The 16,013-nt window shown below is 36.9% G+C and overlaps 1 protein-coding gene across 8 annotated transcripts in view; it reads left to right on the top strand.

Moving 5' to 3' along the window:
• The window catches only part of MAGI2 (membrane associated guanylate kinase, WW and PDZ domain containing 2), a 1,338,391-nt gene that overhangs the window by 855,977 nt on the left and 466,401 nt on the right, over nt 1-16,013 (top strand). The window lies entirely within an intron of this gene.

The following is a 16,013-nucleotide window of genomic DNA, read 5'->3' on the forward strand; positions in this document are numbered from 1 at the left end:
TTTTCATTATGGAATAGATATAAATTAAATTGACAGTAGTACATAGTTTTCTTAGTTATCTTTGATGTGAGAAGCTAAATGATTCAGCCAGGTAGAAGCAATAATCATAAAAGAAGCAGAAGTAGGGGATCAAAGAGCAGTTACAGAGTTTCTTACTGGTTAATCCCTTATAGATAAAAATATAAAATATATGTCCTTCATTGGGCCTGAATCATTGGTTTCTATTTCATTTCTACTCTGTATATGGCAAATCAAATGAAGCATTCTTGACCCACAGATTTATAAACTAGGAAATTACTTACTTGGGGATCATAATGAATCACCATTCCTTTCAATTCATACATATTAGTTATATAAGGAATTGTGTGTGTGTGTGTGTGTGTGTGTGTGTGTGTGTGTGTGTGTGTTTGGCTAGGAAGTCTTAAAGGGGCCCCCAAGGAAAATGCATCAGTTTGCACTCTTCTTAACCAGCCCTAATGATATCTCTGTTTCTGGACCTCGCAGCCTGAGGTCGGTAGAGAACAACTACCCAGGTCAAATCTGGGATGTCTGGATACTTAATATATGCCACAGACGCTTGCAGATGCTTACAGTGGCTCCGTAAGCCTGGCTAGACCAATGGCCCTTATCTTGTTCTTTCCCTTGTGGTTGATGAGAGAGAGGTAAATTAGGCAGATCTTTGCGCAGTGTTGGAAGATGGAGCAAACAGCCCCAAGCCAGAAATGGGTCTGTCGTTCCTTATTAGAAATCTTTGTTTTTCTTTATGTTTATACAACAGAAACGTGAGGATTCACTTTGCCTTCCTCCTGTACATTCACTCAGCTCTTCACCTTCTGAACCTTGTCACAATTTTTCCCCCCTAGCACAGGGTCTTTATCCTGCCTTTGTTTTTCTTCCCATACAGTCACTAGATATAAGACGCTTCCAACAATATTGAGAAAATTGTTGCTTAAATTTTAGTTACTGCCCCGTATCAACCAGGAGCCTATAATACCAATTAATATCAGATGTCAGTTCAGAGCATACATAGTACAATCAATGAGGTGTTTTCAGAGAGTGAAAAAAGCTTACTGAGGTGATTTTTATTCCATTACATAAAAATACTGATAATAATGATAATAAATAATGTAAAAATTTACTTCTTGTAGATGTTTACCATGTGCTAGGAACTCCCTAACTTTAACTTTCCCTAACATATAACTATATAACTATATAACATATAACTAACATATACCTCCCTAACATATAACTTTCATTATATGTACTAGTTCACTTAATTGTCTTAATAGATTGTATAGGTTAGGTACTATTTCATAGATCAAGACACTGAGGTGCACTACAGGTCAGTAATTTGCCCAGTTAGTTACAGGCCTTTATATATAGGAACTATCGATCCAGAAACCATGTTCTTAGCTGCTTTGCTATCCTGAGTCTTACAGCACCAAACAGAAGCATGAGTACATTTCTCAGCAATGTGTATACACACGACCACTATTTCACTTGTAACTCTTTAAAAGGGGCATTGTAAGTTTCTACCTACCAGAAGTTTATTATTTCTTTCATATACAGTTCAACTGTATATGAAATCATATACAGTTCAACTTATGTGGCTCTGTAGATACAAAAACATCCCACTTTTAAAATAATATTCCACAAGTATTTAAGGATCAAACCTACCAATCTCTAACTCCTTATACTTTACCAAAATGAATTATTTTCTCTATATAAGTAGATTTTAGAGGAGTCCTCGATTTACTTCTATTACTCCTTTTCTTCATCTTTTCTCCTTTGAACTTATACTTAGAACTGTGTATTCCTTTTACTTTCAAGCCATATTTATATAAAGTTGGTGACCACCTTTAAATATATAATTTCTACATGAAGTTCTACTAACATTGTCCATGAATATTCATGTGAGCTCTTAATGCTAGATTCCCTTTTTTGCTCAAAATTACAGCAGACAGATGGAGTTAGCCCATATCACTGAGAAAAGCCATAGAATGATCTTTCAGTGTCGCAGATCAGAAATGTTTCTCTCTCTGACATGTGCCACTTTGGCGATAGAAATCAATATAGTTCTATCCTTAAAACTGTAGTGCAATTCTTGTTGATACTGAAAGTTACCATTATTTTTTTCATTTTTATTTTTATTTTTATAACTCTCTGTTAATGAACACATAAGATGGGCTAGGCATAAAGTACATATATTGTCGCTTTTCCCATAATCATAGTATGCTTACTTAACAAAGAATATGCTGAAATTTAGCTTAAGGTACTCAACTAAGGTAATAGTTAATTTAGTAATAGAGTCGAGATCTGGACCCAGAAGTACCTGAACTCATCCCCTTTCCACCACATTTCTCTGGGCTGTGAACCACGCTGAGGACAAAGTGACTCCTGACCTCCATAATGTAAAATCACAACCTTTCAGCTCAGTGGATTTCATTACACTGTATTTTGTTATATTTGTCCTTCACTGAATTTGTGGCTGCAGTGTTAGATGAAACAGCTTTACGTCATCTGAGAGAACCTGCCTTTAAACTGATATTTAAAATTCATATCCCCAGGAAACCTTTCCTTGACATTAACCTCATCTATATTTAGACACCTTTATCTTGTTAGAGTTGACATCCGGCCCCATAGCTTCAAATACCATAGATTTACCTGCAGCCTTCACTTTTCTCTTGTGTTCCAGGGCCATATTTCTGACTACTGCCCACTGGACTGCCCCTCCTGTGCATTTCTATAGCAACTTAACTGCAACATTCCTCTTAAATTCTTCTCACGTAAAACAAGCAAATCAGTTCATAAAGGCCGTTACTTGATTTTTCAAATTCTTGTTTTCACCCACATAGCTCAGACTTCTTTGATACTTCTTTCCCCTAGCCTTGCTATCTATTATTAGCTATAAAAATCCCTGGGCCTGTAGTTTTTATCTCTTTTTTTCCAAATATCACTATCCTAGATTGCTGCCTTATCACCTCCTTTGTGGACCACAGTCCCCTAATGGATCTCCACTCCTCCAGGCTCCATTCCTATCAGATTGCCTGTTATTCTTCTATCAATTAAAGATTTTTGAACCGGCACTTGATCATGCAACTATCCTTGCCTAAACTTGGGCGAACTCCATTTAAAGTGCTCCAAACTCCTTGGGCAACCCCTCAGGTCATCCCACATTTGACTGCAACATCTCTTAGCTTTTGTCCCCATCTTCCCATCTCCCACTCCCCCATCTCTTCTCTGGTCCTTATTCCATCCTCATCTACATCTGTTTGATACCTGTTTGACAAGGCCTTCTCTACACTGTAACCTCCTATTCTTTTAGTCAAAATTCAATAAAAATGTTGATATTCCCAAGAAATCACTTGTTGACTCCCATAATGAAAAGTTGAAACTGCCCATCTCTGAATTATTGAAGTACAAGTTTACACTCTTCATTCATTTGGAAGATATTGATTAAGCTGGTACTTGTAGCTGACTTTTCATAACGTGTGTGTCTGGCACGCCCACCTACATTGTAAACATTGCTAGGACAAGGGCTACTTTTATTTTTTTGTTTACCCATGTCAGTGATTAGTATAGGTCTTCAAATATTTGAAGAACTTGTGAATCTTTATTTTTTTAGTCAACCTAACCTCTAGAGAATGTCAGAGTTTTACATGAGTAGCTCTACTTCATACTCATTTTACACTGCCTAGTATCTTCCTCGTGCACCGCATTTAAGTTTAAAAGATATAACATTCCTGATCTTACATTCCAGCAAAAGTTATTTGGTAACTAAGGAAAATGATGTAGAATTACATTTGAAAATGTGTATTCTTAGAGATGAGATGATTTCTCTGTGAAAATACCAAAAATAGGTGGATGTTGGATCACTATATTGTACACCCAAAACTAATATAACACTATAGGCTAACTGTGCCAGAATTAAAATAAAATACAGAATAGGTGGATAATAAGTAGATAGTTTTGTGTTTTGTTTTGTTTTGTTTTTAAGATTGAACTTTTCTGAAGAAAAGAAAGTCCTATAAACCACAGTAATTGGGTTAAGCTTTCTTGGATTGCTTTTATTTCATGAATTATCTGCTAAACTTTTCCGGAAAGTAATTCACTATTATATTGTAACTTCCCCTCACTAGCTATTAGTAAGCCTAGTGCAAGGAATTAGAATGCACATATATTTTAAAGGCAGCTAAATCTCTCTGTTAATACACATACACACACAATGCCAGGAGGAACAGGGTCCGTGAGAGCTACCTTCGCCAACAAAGGGAATACAGTATGTGTACACAGAGCTGCCTTCTCCAGGCCCCCAAGCCCGCAATTAGTGCAAATGAACTGCCTCTCCCAGAGAGCAAACAGAGTGTCCCTTATGTGATCACCGAGTGTCCTCAGCAATGATCTCAGTTCACCATTAGGGACCCACATCCAGGTCCTGTGCTGCTTGGCACGCTGACTGTGTATGCACCATCAGTCCTGGTTCTGTGAATGAGGTCCTGTCACTGTCAAAAGAATTATGTCCTCCATAGTGAATCTCGCTGTTTTCCTGTGAATAATAGCCCACTCTGAAACCACCCCAGAGCCTAGCCACTGCTTATTTTTCTGTGGGTTCACAGAGACTGTGATGTGTGTATCCACTCAGATCTTTATCTTTTTCTTTTCTTTTCTTTCTTTTTTCTTTCTTTCTTTGAGGAGGAAGCTTGATGTTATGATCTTATTCCCAAACACTGTATTAGGTTTTATCTTTGCTTTGGAGGGGCAAATTTTGGGGACTATTTTAAATTAATCTTCTAAAATTAGATATTCCATTTATGAATAAGGGGCATCCTTTCTTAAAAGGATGGTTTGGAAAGTTAGAAGTGCCCTGATTGTCAAATGTTCTGAGTATCTGGGTGTGATTATAAAGTAATAAGGCATTAGAGCTCTTGCTTAGGCACGATAGTAGTAATTGTAACTACAGCACTGGGGAAATGCTGAAATCGTGATCCGTTTCAGGAATGTCACTTCAAATCAAAGCCAACTCACTGTGCTGTTAAAATGAAAGCAGCGCGAAATTTGAACCTCTTCATGCCCTCACACTGATTCAGCATTTTGGGGATCTTGTACTCAACCCGTGTGGAGAGTGTTTTTCTACTTCTCTGAGGGTTTGTACAATGTGCATGAGAGATTCGATACATGAATGAGGAATGAGGGATAAGAACACCCAGGGTAACCCTCTGGCTGGTGCAGCCCTTGGAGAGAGCCTGAGGATGGTTGGCCATGTTTAAGTGTCTTCACATTCTCCAGGCACCGATGGAGCTTAATCGTATTTCTCATTATAGCCATCCATTCTCTCTAGGTCTGATTTTCGCTCTGTGTTCCATTGCCTTGTCTCATATTTCTCCTCGTAAGAGGTGATTATAATTGCGGTGTGAAATCTAGCTACTTTATTGCCAGACAAAGAGTGCGGTAGTTATTTCTGGCTGGGGGTGGACTTCATTCCTGAAGAGGGACGGTCCCTGTGCGCACTCATTCCTTCCACAGAGCTCCATTGCGGGGCATTGGACCTCATCTTTTTCCTCCTAATTGACTTCTTGCTCTCATCAAACTCTATCTTGACTCCAATTTGGCCCTGAAGAATAGCAGTTGAATTAGCAAGATCAAAATGAAAGTCTTCTTTTTCTCTTTCAGAACCTTGGATATTCATAAAACTTTGCAAGGCAATGTTGTGTTTTATATAGCACTGAGTCTTCTGGATTTTTTTCAGAATTTTGAAAGCCAGATCTAAATGATACTGCACACTTACATCCTCTGTTTCTCTTCGTATCTTGCTTTGGTCTTTGATATTTTCAGTACTTGTATCAGTTTCTCTTACCCCAAAGTTAGTTGAGGGTTTGGGGGACTTGTTTCTATATGATAAACATCTTTTGAATGCATGACGTTATTAAAATCATTTCACATATACTGTTTCAAAGCTATGAGGATTCATTTTATTGCCATTATTCCAGTCTACTTTTATTAAAATGTGAAAAAAATATTGCAGAAAGAAGAAAATATGCTAATCAAGGCAGCTCTTCTCCCCTGTTAATGGGAAATAATTCCCTCTACTAATCTTCCTAGTGAGTCTTTACAATTTAGTTTTTTATATCTTGGATTTTTTTACCTTGTCATCTTCTAATCATAGTCCTTGACTCTTCAATTTTCCTAATTTTACATTTTGTTCTTTTAGTGCTCCAAAGAACCTATAACCAGCTGAGAGTTTCAAATAGAGATGAAAAATAATTTTGAGGTATTAAAAATGATTTATTAGTAATGCACATTTTCCTGGTTAGCCCCCTGAATGGATGAGAAGCAATTTGGCTACAAATATTACAGACAAAAAGTCATTTCTTTACAGGACTGGGAATTTCTGCTTCCTCAGTTGACATATTCAAAAATCAGAAGCATAGTTAATTGTTACCCTAACTTTATTCTAACGTTCCCTAGTTCTGTTCTCATATTTTATTCCGGATTTTATATATATATATATATAAAAATAAAACTTTACCCTAACTTTCCCTAGTTCTCATATTTTATTCCAGATTTTTATATATATATATGTATATATATACATATATATATATAAATTATCACTGTGTCTAAGGTCCACCCCTTCATTTGCATACTTTATATGAAAAGAATTTATATGCACTCTTGATGGGAATGGAAACTTGCAGCCACTATGGAACTCAGTATGGAGGTTCCTCAAAAACTTGTAAGGAGAACTACCCTATAATCCAGCAATTGCACCACTGATTTACCAAAAGAACACAAAAACACTAATTCACAGGGAAACATGCACCCCAATGTATATAGCAGTATTATCTACAATAGCCAAATTATTGAAATAACCCAAGTATCCATCGGCTTATGATTAGAAGAAAAAGATGGAATGGAATATTCCATTGGAATATTCCTCAGCCATAAGAAAGAATGAAATCTTGCAATTTGCAATGATCTGGATGGAGATAGAGAATATTAGGCTAAGCAAACTAAGTCAGTCAGAGAAAGACAAATACCTGTAATTTCACTCATATGTGGAGTTTAGGAGAGGGAGCAAACCAAGAAACAGACTTTTTAACTATAGAGAACAAACTGATGGTTACCAGAGGGGAGGTGGGTGGGGGTCGGGTTAATGAGGTGATGGGAATTAAGGAGTGAACTTGTGATGAGCATCAAGTATTATATGGATGTGTTGAGTCACTGCATTATATACTTGAAACTAATATTATACTGTATGTTAGCTGGTAGAATTTAAATTAAAACAACAACAACAAAAACTTAGGCAATGCACTTTTTTTTTTTTAGAACTTAGAAACACTAGCAGAACTAAGTAAAAAACAAACACAAAGAAACAAAACCCACTACCTAAAAGTTGGTAATCAGTGTACTCAGAAATTTATCTGAAGGAGCAGAAAAATAATCATCTTTACAAACAGGACTGCTGTAGCACTGAGAGTAGAAACAGACAGAAACCTACTTTGCACCGTATTTTGCCTTTGTATGTTTGGATTTCGTCCATGTGCGTATTTTAGTACATCAAAAAAAGTAATTAGTTTTTCCAATGATGAGCAAAAATTCACTAATCATTCAGTGTCAATATTTTAGCACCCATATTATGATTCCTCTTTTGGTTTCAGACGGTTTTGGAAAATCAGTGAGAGCGTTCTGTGAGCAATAAGCTCTCATCTGGACTTTTGATCAGCGGCTACATAGAGTGCCGGTGACCACTGCATGACTACTGCCTTTCTGGGGATGGAATGCCCTCCACGCCTCACTATAGGATATGATCTGTAGTAGGGCCAAAATGGAACATTGCTTGCAATGGCATTTTTCCCTTAAGTCAGCCATGAAGTGTTCATTCATGTACAAAACCCCATGATGTAAATTTTAACTAAAAACCTAAACTTCTAGAAGCGAAGGGGGGAGGGTCATGCTCTAGCAGCCGCCACCACCACCACCAGGAAAATACAGCAAGACCTCGGATCTATAGAACAAACTTTTTGATGAGGTTGCTGAGTTGGCAAGAAAGCAAGAGAAATCTTCAAGCCCCACCCCATCTACGGCCATGGTTCCTACCACAAATGAGCAGAAACCAATGTGGGGAGCCATCTGTTATAAACAGACTTGAAAACCATGGGTGCCCTGGGAATATATGAGGAGGCTAAGCCTTGGGCTAATCGAGAATTGGGAAACCAGATCTCTGAGTCTGCGTAAAGTATGTACCCTCAGTGGTGCCAGCATGTTACTAAGTTGATAGCTCAGGAGCAGCGCCTCATGCCCAATAAAATCAAATGCAAAATTCTGTAGGAAGTAATACAGAACTTGAAAAAAAAAATGGTATGGATTATTATCTGAGGGTTATTTTTCCTCCTTTAAATCACTTAACCCCACAACATGTCTCAATGGAGAAAAAAAATTCAATTTATGTGTACACTTTTAAAAAGGGAAATGTTAGTTTCATGTGTATCTTTTTCTCTCTTTTTTAGTAACTGCATTTAAAAAAATATCTAATATCTTTAAAATTATGCAGACTTGATCACACTTCTTGTTTCTGTCAAGAGAGACCGTTTAGGTTGCTTGACTGATTTAACTATGCAATTTATTTCGTATTTTAAGTAATGGAATTCACTATTAATAGTATATGATATTTACTGAACACCTACTATGTTCTAATAGTATACTGCTCTAAGCTGTTTCTATGCATGTCACATATAATGCTTATAGGGAAGAAATATTATTATTCCCGTTGTATAGTTAAGGAAATTGAGTGTTTAAATAACTTGCTCAACATCACACTGTAAAGCACAGATTCAAACCCAGGCGGTCTGACACCAGCCTTAGCAATTATATTCTATTTCTTCCTTGTGAAGTGCGTTTTCTGCTACCTGAGAATCATTGAATAGAAAGCAAAAGAAAAAAATTACCTCAAATTATCCCTATTCTCTTTTCTTATTAGGTACAAATATGTTCCTCATTTTTTTGTGTGCGTTAAATGTTCTCTAGCTATGCTTATTCCCAAGGAAATAATATGAGTACAGCAGAAAAAATTATTAGATTTATTAAAATTTGTCACATAGTCATTAGAAATATAAATCACAGAGCTCTCACAGGGTAAAACAAATTTTGGAAATTCAAATTTTATGACTGTTCGAGAAATAAAATCAACAATTTCCTGGGTAGCTTAAAAACATTATTTTCCCTCATTTTGAAGGATGGCAATTACAGAAAGCTCAACATTAACTATATGCATAGACTATGTCAAGTGAAAATATGGATAAGGGATAAAATAGGCATTTTTCTTGAAATGGTTTTATCTTGGTTTCTGATTATTCTTAATAAAACTGAGTGGGAACATTCAAAGCCATGGCTTTCTGATTTATCCTTAGTCTTTCATCTGAAAGGCAATCTGTTAGAAACTGCTAGGGCAGTAAACATGTAAGCAAGTGAAATGGCCGCCGTACATATTGTTCTATCTCAAACCTTAGTCTGGACCAGAGCTATAGGATTTATGTGAGCTGGACTGAATGCAAAAATGCATACATTTAATTCTCTTCCAATTAAATGGCTTTCAGTCCCTCTACAATGTATACAGATATTTGAGGTCTTCCGAACTTCTTATGGGAAGAAGAAAAGCATTTGCTAAATTCAACAAACATCATTAGGGTAGGATAGTGGAAAAAAATTATATTTCTTAATTCTTCATAACAGTAAAAGTGTACATAAAAGTGTGTTTTTTATAGGTCCTCATTTCATTCACATAAGAATGTGCATTGTCAATGTCTGTTTTTGTGCCTCAGTGTTGGTGTAGAGTTTCTAGGAAATTCAACAGATCTGGTGAAAGAGAAATTTTTTTCATCATTACCATTCTTTTAAAAGAGGTGTTGCTTCTTGATTGAAATATTCTTTGATTCTATTGTTAGTGAAACAAAACAAAGCATGCCTTGCTCTTGTTTGCAAGGCATCCAAGTGACCTAGAAATGTAAAATGAAATGCTCAAAAAACGCCAGTGTTTGATAAAGTCTGTTCACTTCAGCAGCAAGCATCTTAGGGGAAAAATTACATTTACATATCCAAAAAAATTCATGTTTAGATTTAACAATAAAGTCATGCTGAAAAATATGTCTTAGAAGTCAAAAAGGACAATTCTACATGACTACTTCTAATCAAGAAATAGCTTCGCACCACTATAAAACTAAAATATATGCATAGATTATTTGGCTCCCTCTTAGTCAAAATTTAAATAGTCTAGGTCTTCTCAAACTTTAGATCTTACACAAATGAGATTTGTATGAGGGCACATTTGCATCCATGCTTGTCTAAGCTGAACTTCCTGAGAGGAGAGAAGTGCTAACACATGCACCCTTTGTTGCCAGGTAAAATCTGTTCTTTCCCATCCTTTTATTAATAAAAATCAGTTTGGATGGTACACCCAGATAATGGAATATATTTCAGTGCTAAGAAGAAAGGAGCTATAAGCCATTAAAATACATTAGATAGACTTAAAGGCATATTGAAGTGGAAGAAGCCCATATGAAAATGTGTGCATCATATGACATTCTGGATAAGACAAAACTATGGATGTAAAAACATCACTGTTGTTGCCAGGAGTTAGAGGGGAGGACGGGATGAATAGGCAGAGCAGGGAGGACTTTGGGAGCAGTGAAACTTTGTGTGATATTATGATAGTGGATACATGTCATTACACATTGGTCCAAACTCATGAATTATATCACCCAGAATGAATCCTAATTTGATCTATGGTCTTTGGATGATAATGCAAAGACTATGCATGGGGTTGAGCAAAGAGCCTATGGGGAATCTCTGCACCTTTCCCTTAGTTTTGTTGTAAACTTAAAATTGCTCTAAAAAATAGTCTATTAAAAAAATCTATTCTGTTCTTAATGGGTACATTCTCAGTTACTTTTACAATACCCAACATATCTGATTAAAAAAATAATAATTATAAACCTCATCTAGAAGGAAGGCATAATCATATTATCCAAAATGTAACAGTTATCTTCTATTTTCCTTACTAAGCAGGGAAACTATTATGATGTAGCATGAATGTTCAGTGAATTGTAAGCTGAACACACCTAATATACTATGTAATTAGTTGAATTGTGAGTACCCCCCCTTCCTGCAATTTATATATTGAAGTCCAAACCACCAAAATCTCAGAATGTGCACTTCTTTGGAAATAGGGTCATTTTAGAAGCAGTTAGTTAAAATGAAGTCACACTGGAGTAGGGTCGGCCCCTGATCCAGTATGACTGGTGTCCTTATAAAACGGTGAAATTGGTCGGGGCACCTGGGTGGCTCAGAGGTTTAAGCCTCTGCCTTCAGCTCAGTTCATGGTCCCATGGTCCTGGGATGGAGCCCCACATCGAACTCTCTGCTCAGGAGGGAGCCTGCTTCCCCCCACCCTCTGCCTGCCTCTCTGCCTACTTGTGATATCTCTCTCTCTGTCAAATAAATAAAATAAAATAAAATAAAATAAAATAAAATAAAATAAAGAATTTCCAACTTAAAAAAAAAAAAGGTGAAATTGGGACACATGTCCCAAGTACATGTACCAGCTATATGAAGACTGGAGTTATGCTACTATAAACCAAGTAACTACCAGAAGCTAGCAGAGAGGTCTGGAATAGGTCCTTGTGTAGTGCCTCCAGAAGGACCATGGCCCTGTCAAACCCTTAATCTAGGAGGTCTAGTCTCCAGAACTCTGAGATAATACATTTCTATTTTATAAGCCATCCAGTCTTTGATATTTGTTATGAAAGCCCTACCAAACTAATACATACCATTTGGACCACATTCTCCTTGACTGCCCCACTGCCTAGCCTAGTGCCTGTCACTTAGTAGGGTCTCAACAAATATTTAATGAATTAATTAATACCACTGCCTTGGTAACAGAAGAAACACAATGCCAGTTCCTTCTCCACTTGGGTGCTCAATGTTGGAATTCCTCACACAGCTCCCTTACATATCCTTATCTCCATGTGCTATATTGACATCCTAGAAATTTGTATATAACTATTTTGTGTTATTGAGTATCACTTAATAAATCATTACCATAGTACTCTATTGAGTTACCCAGAGTTGGGGGAGACCCTTCCTCTCTACCCACCTTGTTGCCTTGCATCTCAAAGAAAATACTTAATTTGCACCCAACTGGCGCCTTATCTTAGCTCTGCTCAGAAGAGGTGGAGTGAGTTACCTGACTGATGCAGCTTAGAAGCATATCCGCTTAGCTCAACTCCTCTTTTCATTCCTCTTAATGTTCTACATTCATCCTCTGAGAATAGGTTCTGCCCCTGTGTGGGAAGCCTACCTTGGTTCCGTGCTGCCTGTGGGTACATTAGCGTGATTCTGGGTCTTACCAGAAACCCTTGGCTCTCACCATACACTGCATCTCTAGATTAGCCTTTACAAATAGTGAATGTGAGAATGTTATGGTTGTCTGTTTGCCTTACTCATTTTTTTGCTCTATTTTGTTCAGCTAGAGAAAGCAAGTGCTACTAATTACTGGTTACAACCCAGTTCATAGTAGCCTCATAAAATTCTTTTCTTCTCCCCCATTAAGCTCTTGTCAAGTATCTTGCATACCGTAGGTATTAAATTCATGTTTGCTAGTACAACGATTGATCCATTAAATAAGAATAAAGGAATGAATGAATAAATATCAGACAAACTGAGAGAACTTGGCACCATAATCTCTGGCACATCGATAAATATAACTATAGACGTCTCCAAAGACTCTAGATTTTAGTCAAAGAAAAAAGTATATTTGTTCATAACTACACTTCTTGAATGGATTCTCTGTTGACCTATGATGTATTTTCTTTGCACTGATTCTTTAATCCATTCCAACCTGGCTTCCCCACCCACCATTCCACTATAACAACTACAATAACTGATAGCTAATGTCGCCAGTGACCTCCATGCTCTTATATTCAGTAGATTTTATGCCCTCATCTGGCTGGACTATTTAGAAGCTTTGGCCACAGGTTTCCTCCTCATTGCCCTTTGCTTGGCTATTTTAATGGCATGAGAATCTACTGGTTTTCCTATTAATTCCCTGGCTGCTCTTCCTGAACATTCTCTCACTGACCATTAAATGTGAGAATTCCTCAGACAGCTGCTCTAGGGATCCTCATTTCTTCTTGCTGCACTGTCTTTTCTAGGCAATTTCATTCACTTCTCTGGCTTAAATTTTAATTGAGTCTAGCCATATACTATTGTCTCTTGAATTGATTCTCTCCAGCCAAGAACTCTCTGACATGACATCTGCATTGTGAATCTGGCAATGGAACTCTGTCTCACTGTGCTCAAAACTATACCCATACTCTCCCCAGACACCCTGGCACCCCTGCATAGTCCTGTGCCTCCTCTCATATTTCCTATTTCATGAATAGCTTGCTACCCACCAGGTTTACCATGATGTCTAAATATTTTTTCAGTCCACTTCCACATTTTTTTCCATCCCCAGGCCACCATTATCTCTTGTCTAGAACACACAAATAGCTTCCCACCAACCTCTAAATACCTACTTTTGCCATTCTCAAATCCCCAGAACAGTTAAGGGGATCTTTGTGGAGAACGAAAATCTAATTGTGCAATCTCCTTGATTAAGATACATCAATGCCCTCTCACTGCTTTTAAGATATAGTCCCGAATTCTGAGCATGCCCTCTAAGGCCTTGACTAATTCAATCCTTGTTTATTTTTCCTCCATTACCTTCTTCTGGAAAAAAGTCTCTTGCCTTCTTTTTCAGGTTTCAGGTTGACAGCACATTGAGAAAAAAGGGCTTTCCTTGACTTTTTATGTAAAATTAAGTGAGTGCATACACAAAATATGCCAGCTTTCACTGGGAAAGCATTCATCACACTTAAACTTGTTTAAAGACTACATATCCTGATATTTTGAGGTCCACAAGAGCAGAGATCATGCCTCTCATGTTTATTTTTCTGTCCTCAGTCCCTGACAACAATTGAGTGCTTAATAAATATTGATTAGATGAGTATTGAATGAATGAATGAATGAGTATTTCAGAACATGGCCTTGCATTTTAACTTTTCAAACACAACACAACATTTGGAAATACCTGAGAACAGTGTATTTGGGCATTGATAATTCCATGTAATAATGTATAGCAATGAGAATCGAAAGGGAGCAATGGTACCTTTTTTGCTGCTTCTTTCCTACACATTTACAAAGGTCAATTCTGTATGAGGAATCAACTGGAAGACTTCATCAATAAGGGCATATTCTTTTAACAAAGTGTCTTTGTAAGGACAAAACTATGAAAGCTTGTAATGTATTTTTGTGCTTTCCAGTTCCTAAAGGTGCCTTAATATGGCCTCGGAGATTGATGCCTGTAGGGAAAACATTGAACTAAGAAATGGATTGAGACAAATTTGGCATTCTATTTTAATTACTTCATTGTAAATTACCATTATTACTTTTTAAAGTTACAAAAGTAATAGCCAAAGAATGCAAAGATACATAAAGAAAACTTCTTCCACCCATCTAAATTTACTATCCTTAAGTAATCAAAGTTGACAATCTGTTGTACATCTTCCATCCTGTTTTCATGCTCATATATTATATACAAAACTATATGCGTATATCTAAGGGAACTCGGTATTTTCTTATTTTTTTAAAAATAAGATTAACAATATATGTTCTCTGCAACTTGGATTACTCTTTGAATAGTAACGATGAGCATCTTTTCCAACTCAATAGATATAGATTTAATTCCTTGAGTTTTTTTTTTTTTAAGATTTTATTTATTTGAGAGAGAGTGAGAGAGAGTACTTAAGAGTGGGGAGGGTCGGAGGGAGAAGCAGACTCCCTGATGAGCAAGGAGCCCGATGCTGGCCTCGATCCCAGGACCCTGGGATCTTAACCTGAGCCGAAGGCAGATGCTTAACGACTGAGCCACCCAGGTGCCCTAATTCATTGTTTTTAAACTATAGTTGCCCATAATGGTAACCACATTCTTAATCATATTCTCATAGATATTCAAACCATTTTCAGGGCTTTCTTACTACAAATACTGCATTGCCTATTGTTACATATGTGTTCTTATACCACACTGCCTTTATTTCTAGAGGATACAGTCTTAGAGTGAAATTACTGGCTCAAAGTATATGAGCACTTGTATATTTATACTTTTAATGTTAATAGCTATTCATTATGTTTCCAAGTGATTGTAGAAGTTCATATGTGTGAGTTGGCTCCCCTATCCTCACACGGACATCTATCAGTAGGACTCTCTTTCCGGTTTCTGGGTTAAGCTGTCTCTGCCACACCCTCGGTGGTGGGGAAGCCATAGTGACTCACGGCCCATCTACTGGTTCTCTATTCTTAGTTACTTTCTAGGTCTCCCACTGGGGCATACTTGGACTTTTGGATGACATCCATAGTATAGGAGAGTCTTGAAAGTGGTATTTGACAATTTTAAAAAAGATTCACAGATGAAAGATCTCATGTTCTTCTGTTCTCTTTCCTTTGTAAGTAATCATATTTCTTCAGTGCAGGGACTTCTAACATTGCTTTTTAACACTGGAGTTTGAAAATTTTACATAGATGTGTTTAGGAGTCTATATGTTTCATTATTCTGGCATCAGATTCAGTGAACAATTTCAGTCTGCAAACTCAAGCATTTCTTCATCTTAGGTAAATTTTCTTCTATTTTTGTTGTTGTTGAGTTATTATTTCCTTTCTATGTGTTCCTTTCCTCGTTCTGGAGCTTGTGCTATTTACATGGGACTCTTGGTTCTCTCCTCCAAGCTGGTCACTCTTAAGATATATATCTTCTTTAGGTTTTAGTCTCTTGTATTAGTTTTCTATGGTTTCTGTAACAAATTACCACAAATGTAATGGCTTAAACAATATAAATTTACTGTCTTACAGTTTTGTAGGTTAGAAGTCTGAAGTAGGACTGGCTGGGTTAAAATCAAAGTGTCAAGAGGACTGTGTTTCTTTCT

Source organism: Mustela erminea, chromosome 11 (genome assembly GCF_009829155.1).
Source record: "Mustela erminea isolate mMusErm1 chromosome 11, mMusErm1.Pri, whole genome shotgun sequence".
Lineage (NCBI taxonomy): Eukaryota > Metazoa > Chordata > Mammalia > Carnivora > Mustelidae > Mustela > Mustela erminea.